The sequence below is a fragment of the Marmota monax genome, unplaced genomic scaffold (genome assembly GCF_021218885.2).
Source record: "Marmota monax isolate L192 unplaced genomic scaffold, Marmota_monax_Labrador192_F-V1.1 WCK01_AAM20220418_F8-fsc00109, whole genome shotgun sequence".
NCBI classification, from domain to species: domain Eukaryota; kingdom Metazoa; phylum Chordata; class Mammalia; order Rodentia; family Sciuridae; genus Marmota; species Marmota monax.
The window spans coordinates 1,973,064-1,979,870 of NW_026695229.1; the positions used below are offsets into that span (position 1 = coordinate 1,973,064).

Below are 6,807 nucleotides of genomic sequence, written 5' to 3' on the forward strand. Positions count from 1 at the left end.
TTGTGGGAGGTGGAGAGAAGCTTGTGTGGGAGAAAGAGGCTTGTGGAAAGCCGGTGGTGGCAGTTGAGGCTCTGAGGGTTTTTCCTGAGAGGCTGTTTTGTTTGGCGTGTGTGGTTCTAAAAATAAAGTTAGTTTCTTTTGACAAGTGGCTCCTGATTGTGCCCAGCCAGACTGCGGCACCTCGCAGGTCAGAGCAGGAATTTACATAGTATCCTGTCAGCCCAGTTGTGGGAGAAAGAATGAAATTCTTGATTGGTCTTCCCTACTTCACAACACATCACCTCTTCCTAGCATTTTGTTCACCTCCTACCTACAGCTTTCTCACCAATTCCCTACTCCCTCCCTCCTCTCTTTCCCTTCCTTCTTTCTTTTCTTCTGTAAAAAATGCATGGAGGTCTACGAAGTGCCAGGTACTCTGGTAGGTACTGGAAATACATAAAGATAAAAGTAAAGTTTCTGGCATCACTGGCCTTATGTAAACAAGTAACTATGAAATAATGAGTTAGATGCTTTAATAGCAGATCTTGTAAAAAGTGCTATGGGAGCACAAAAGAGGAAGCAATTTATTTTTTCCCCCATCAGGACAGTCTAGACAGGGGTGGGTGGTGCACACATAAGTCTCAGCTACTGGGAGGTAGGAGTGCTAAGGCAGGAGAATTGCTTGAGGCCAGGAGTTCAAAATCAGCCTGAAAAACACAGCAAGACCCATCTCAAAAAAAAAAAAAGGGTAAAGGTAGTAAAATTTAGGGTGGGATGTAGTCAGTGATAGAGTCCTTGCCTAGCATGCCTTCGACTCCGAATTCCATCCCCAGCACCACAAGAAAGGAAAAATTGACTAGTACTCAGGGCAATCAGGTCCTCTGTTTTAGTCAGCTTTTTTGCTGCGGTGACGAAAAGATTGGACAAGAACAATTTTGGATAAGGAAAAGAAGAAAACTTAGGTATCTTTATACCTACAATAAAGACCTTAAAAAAGGAAAAGAAGGGCTGGGATTGTTGGCTCAGTGGTGGAGTGCTTGCCTAGCATGTGCGAGGCACTGGGTTCAATTCTCATATAAATAAAATAAAGGTCCATCAATAACTAAAAATAATTTTTTAAAAAAGGAAAAGAAAACACTTCCCAGTATAAGAGAGAAAATAGATTTTTAAATATCCAAGTGTACTTTATTTTTTAATACTTATGTTTTAATTGTAGGTGGACATAATATCCTCATTTCATTTTTATGTGGTGCTATACAGACACAGTTACTGAGAACAGGCAGTACCAGAAGAGGTGGGTACTATCATTATAGTCCTTTTACAGATGGGGAAATAGAGACTGAATAAATCACTCTCCTGGCAGGCACTGTGACACATCCCTATAATACAAGAGTGTCAGGGGGCTGACGCAGGACGATTGCAGGTTCAAGACCAGCCTCAGCAAGACCCTCAGCAATATAATGAGACTTTGTCTCAAATTTTGAAATATCATGGTGTAGTGTATTTGGTAAGAGTTATATGATCTAAGTGTATTATGTATACCAGATAATGATGTAAAAAATGTGTTTATTTTATTCGCAATACTAGGGATAGAACCCAGGGGTGCTCTACCACTGCATCTCTAGCCCTTTTCATTTTTTATTTTGAGACAGGGTCTCACTAAGTTACCCAGGTTGGTCTTGAACTTGCAATCTTCTTGCCTAAGCCTCCAGTCTCTAGAGATTACAATAACACACTACTGCACCCAGCCAATGTAAAATATATTTCTCTCTTGGGATAACAGTCAAAAACTATTGCCTAGTTCTTCATTTACTGAGAATCAGTTATATTTCTTCCCAGATCTGCTCATTATGCCTATTTTTTCTTTTTTCTCCACATTTTTATTGGTGCATGATAGTTATATATATCGATGAGATTTATTGTTACATTTTATACATGCACACAATATAACAATTTAATTCGGGCCAGGTCCAGGGGTGCACACCTGTAATCCCAGCAGCTTGGGAGGCTGAAACAGGAGGATCTCGAGTTCAAAGCCAGCCTCAGCAATGGTGAGGCACTAAGCAATTCAGTGAGACCGTGTCTCTAAATAAAATACAAAATAGGACTGGGGATGTGGCTCAGTGGTTGAGTGCCCTGAGTTCAATTCCTGGTACCCTGCCCCTCCCAACCAAAAAAGAACAATATAATTTGGCCAATTTCACTCCCCAGCATTTCCATCCTCTTTCCAGATTCCCACCCCTTGGTCCCTTTCCTCTAGTGATCTCCCTTCAATTTTTAGGAGATCCATCTCTACCTTTGTTTAATACCTATTTTAAACACATAATTCAGTTAATAGTGATGTAAACATATTATGAAATAAATGTGAAAACAGTTATTTCCATCAAAAGCATGTCTGGAAAAAGTAGATTAACATAAATTGCTTTTTTTTTGTACTGGGAATTGAACCCAGGATGCTCTACCACTGAGTTGCATACCCAGTCCTTTTTATTTTATTTATTTATGTTTTTGATTCCAGGTACCAGGGATTGAACCCAGGCATACTTAACTGCTAAGCCACATCCCAAGCCCCTTTTTTTTATTTTTTATTTTGAAACACGTTCTTGCTAAGTTGCTTAGGGCCTCCCTCAGTTGCTGAGGCTGGTCTTGAACTTGTGATTCTCCTGCCTCAGCCTCTGGAGTCACTGGATTCATAGGTATGCATCACCACACCCGTGACTTGTTTGTTTTGAGACAGAGTCTTGCTAACCTGTCAAGACTGGCCTCCAACTTGTGATCCTCCTGCTTCAATCTCTAGAATAGCTGGGATTACAGGTATGTGCCACTGTGCCTGGCTGTATCCGGTCTTTTTTAACCAATACTTTTTAATTTGCTACAGTCCAGCCTGGTTACCAGAAGAGGATGTCCCTTGATTTCCCTCTATAAACAAAAGATTAACGGTTTAACCTCTGATGAAAAGGCTATTGGATATGAATAACCAAATGAGCAAATAACAAATATAAATTATTTAAAACACTCAATAAGGGCTGGTTGTTGCTCAGTGGTAGAGCACTTGCCTAGCATGTGTGAGGCACTGGGTTCTATTCTCAGCACGGCATAAAAATAAATAAATAAAATAAAGGTCTATCAATGACTAAAAATATTTTTAAAAAATAAAATAAAACACTAAGAAGAATTTCTAGGGCTGAGGTTGTGGTTCAGGGCTTGCCTAGTATGTGCGAGGCCCTGGGTTCGATTCTCAGCACCAAATAAAAGTAAATAAATAAAATAAAGATATTGTGTTCATCTACAACTAAAATATCTAGATAGAGAGATAGGACAAATCTTTAAAAAAAAATTCTAGCTGGGCCTTGTGGTACACACCTTCAATCCCAGTAGCTCAGGAGGCTGGAGCAAGAGGATTGCAAGATCAAAGCCAGCTTGGGCAATTTAGTTAGACCCTGTCTCAAAAAATGAAAAAGGCTGGGGTTTTTAAGTGGTTAAGCCCCTCTGGGTTCAATCCCCAATACTGAAAAAGAAATGATTTCTAACACTGTTTTAGAATACTGCCTAATAACTAATGACTGTATCGATGAATGGAAAAGTCTAAGTTTTCAGCAATATCTTTGTTTACAGTAAGTATTCTGAAGTGAGCTCAATACTATTGATTCATTTTTTATATGTATTTTTAAACTTTTTCATATATATGTAATACAGGTAAAAATTAGTCCTCACTGTACACAGCGAGATTATATCTGGAGTCATTCACTGTGAAACATTTCTTCTCCCAGGGATATTCTAGGCTTGTACTAGCATAAAGATAACCCTTGATTTTACTCTTCACAAAGTCTAATTTTGAGATGTACTACATTGTTCTTTTAATAACTACATCCTACTCTTTATGCCTGTGGTTTTTAGACGGGTGGCAAAACTCCAGGAGGCACTCTGGAAATTTGTGGACTTCTGATAGTGATGCTAACATCTTGAAATGCACTTCTTTTTTGGGTGGGAAGGGATACTTGGGATTGATCCCAGAGGCACTTTACCACTGAACCACATCCCTAGTGAATTTTATTTTTTTACTTTGAGACAGGATATCTCTATGTTGCTTAAGCCCTCCCTAAGTTGCTAAGGCTGGTCTCAAACTTGTGATCCTCCTGCCTCAGCCTCCCAAGTAGCTGGGATTACAGTCGTGCACCACTGCACCCAGGTTGTAAAGTACTTTTAACAGCACAGCCCACATGACTTCTGAATGTTCAGGAAGACATTTATGTGCATGGAAAACTCATTTGTCATTATCTAAGTCTAGAACTGCATTTTCCACATAAGACAAAGGGATTTAGTTTTAGTTTGGGTTGCTGAAAATTTTAACATCCCCAGCATTTTTCAGGCCTGCAACTGCTGGCTAATCAGAGATAAGCATTAATTTTGTAGTTTGGATCTATACAGAAATTGTTCATCATTTCCAAATGTCACAGTATTACCCAAGACATTGATCACACTCAAATGGCACCCCTGTTCTTGTTTGTAGACAAAGGTGCATCCAACTCCACATGGTGCGCTACTGAGCAGTCATAAGACCCTGAGCATTATACTCAGTGAAACTCATGTTATTTCATTATCAGGAATTTCCTTTTCCTTTCTTTGTTATTGTTCAGTCGGATATTACTAATCTTTAAAAATGATATATGTAGGACTGGCCTTGTAGCTGAGAGGTAGAGCACTTGCCTGGCATGTGCAAGGCCAGAAGTTTGATTCCCAGCCCTGCAAAAAAAAAAAAAAAAATACATTCAGGACAGTAAAGTAACATTGTTACAAAGGGGGTTATCCTATCTAAAAAGCTACTATAAAGTAGTAATAACTGTAACTTATTTAAGAGTCCTCTATGAATATTTACAGTGTCTCTACTTTCATTCATTCAGAAGCCTTGATTTGGACAAAACAAGAAAAACCTGAGACTCGAGGGCTGGGGTTGTAGCTCAGTGGTAGAGCACATGCCTCAAATGCATAAGGCACTGGGTTCAATCCTCAGTACCACATAAAAATAAATAAATAAAGATATTGTGTCCATGTACAACTAAAAAAAAAACTTGGGACTAGAACTAGATAATATTTCAAAGAATTCAAAGTCTTTAAGATAACTGTCATGCTCTGCTTCTTGGTTACCATGAGGTGAGCAGCTTTCCTCTGCCTTTCCCTTCTGCTATGATACTCCACCTCAGGCCCACAGGGATGGATTTGGCTGACCATGGACTGAATCTCTGAACTGCTGACCTCAAACTCACAATTTTCCTGCCTCAACTTGATGAGTAGCTAGGACTCCAGGATCATTGGTTTGATAGCACCATTTTCAAGAAACCCAAAAAACTTTGCCTAACTATTGGGGTGTTGGTAATTTTGAGTGAGCGAAAGATCCAGCAGACGTGTGAGATGCTACAGTGCTATTAAAAGAAGTTCATTAATGACATTTCTGGGGGATAATCCTTGGAAGTAGAGATGACAGAGATAGAATACATGAATGACAATCCTGGTAGAGTGAATATTCTTTTTTGAGAGAGAGAGAGAGAGAGAGAGAGAGAGAGAGAGAGAGAGAGAGAGAGAGAATTTTTAATATTTATTTATTTTTTAGTTTTTGGCGGACACAACATCTTTGTTTGTATGTGGTGCTGAGGATCGAACCCAGGCCGCACGCATGCCAGGCGAGCGCGCTACCGCTTGAGCCACATCCCCAGCCCCAGAGTGAATATTCTTTATGCCAACATGAAAAATGACTCCAACAAGCAGCAGAAATTAATTGATCAAGAGCTGGAACACTCAGTCATCTGGACTAATAGTGAAAGAGTGGAATCGTGTAAAACTGCCTGCTACAGCCAGGAATACATCATTTAGGAAAGATCCTGGTGCCGAAGGTAGGTAGAATCTCTACACAGTGGATGGCAAATCTATGTTTAAGGAAAGAGAATCATATGATGGCTGAAACATTTTAAAGTTGTTTGAGAACTTCTACTTTGGTTCCCTAAAGTTCAATTCCATTTACATCTCTCAGAGGTTGACAGTGAACAATTTTGGAAACTACGTCTCCTATGAAGAAATCAATTTCTCCTGAGCTAGATCTTGGAAAATATTGGAAATTGAACACCTCTTAAGGATACGAGCAAGGAAACAATGCTGATATCAGAAGGACTATAAAGAAGAGTGTCAGCAGCAGAAGGGACTCGCTTCTTTGGGCAGACCAGCAGCAGGGGGAGTGCTCCCAGTGTAGCTTTGCCAAGCTGTCCCCATCAATTCTTCCAGGTACTCTGCTAGCGAACTGCAACCCCTCCTCCTCCCTCATCACATTTTTCTTCCCTCCATGTCCTCCCTTTCTCATTCTTCCATTCTTTATTCTTACCTTAATTCTTACTTTTTGTTAAATCTGCTCTGAATCCTTAAGTGTTAAGGCATCTATGTTGTGAGACTGTGTCTAACCACATTCAAAGATTTATCCGTGAAGTTCGGCATGGTGGCACACACCTGTAATCCTAGTGGCTTAGGAGACTGAGGCAGGAGGATCCTGAGTTGAAAGCCAGGTCCTAAGCAACTCAATGAGACCCTGTCTAAATAAAATATAAAAAAGGGCTAAGGATGTGGCTCAGTGGTTAAGTATCACTGGGTTCAATCCCCAATACCTGACTCAAAAAAAAAAAAAAAAAAACCCACAGATTTATCAGTGGAACTACACAGATTATTTGTGAATAAATGAATCTCCAAAGTTAAAAAAAAATAATAAAAAGATAGCCGGGAGTGGTGGTGTATGCCTATAATCCTAGACACTCAGGAGGCTGAAGTAGGAGGATCCAGAGTTCAAAG

General features: G+C 39.8%; 1 pseudogene; it reads left to right on the forward strand.

Moving 5' to 3' along the window:
• Positions 1-5,125: 5,125 nt before the first annotated feature.
• LOC124088306 (activating signal cointegrator 1 complex subunit 1-like) lies at positions 5,126-6,477 on the forward strand (annotated as a pseudogene).
• Positions 6,478-6,807: the final 330 nt, after the last annotated feature.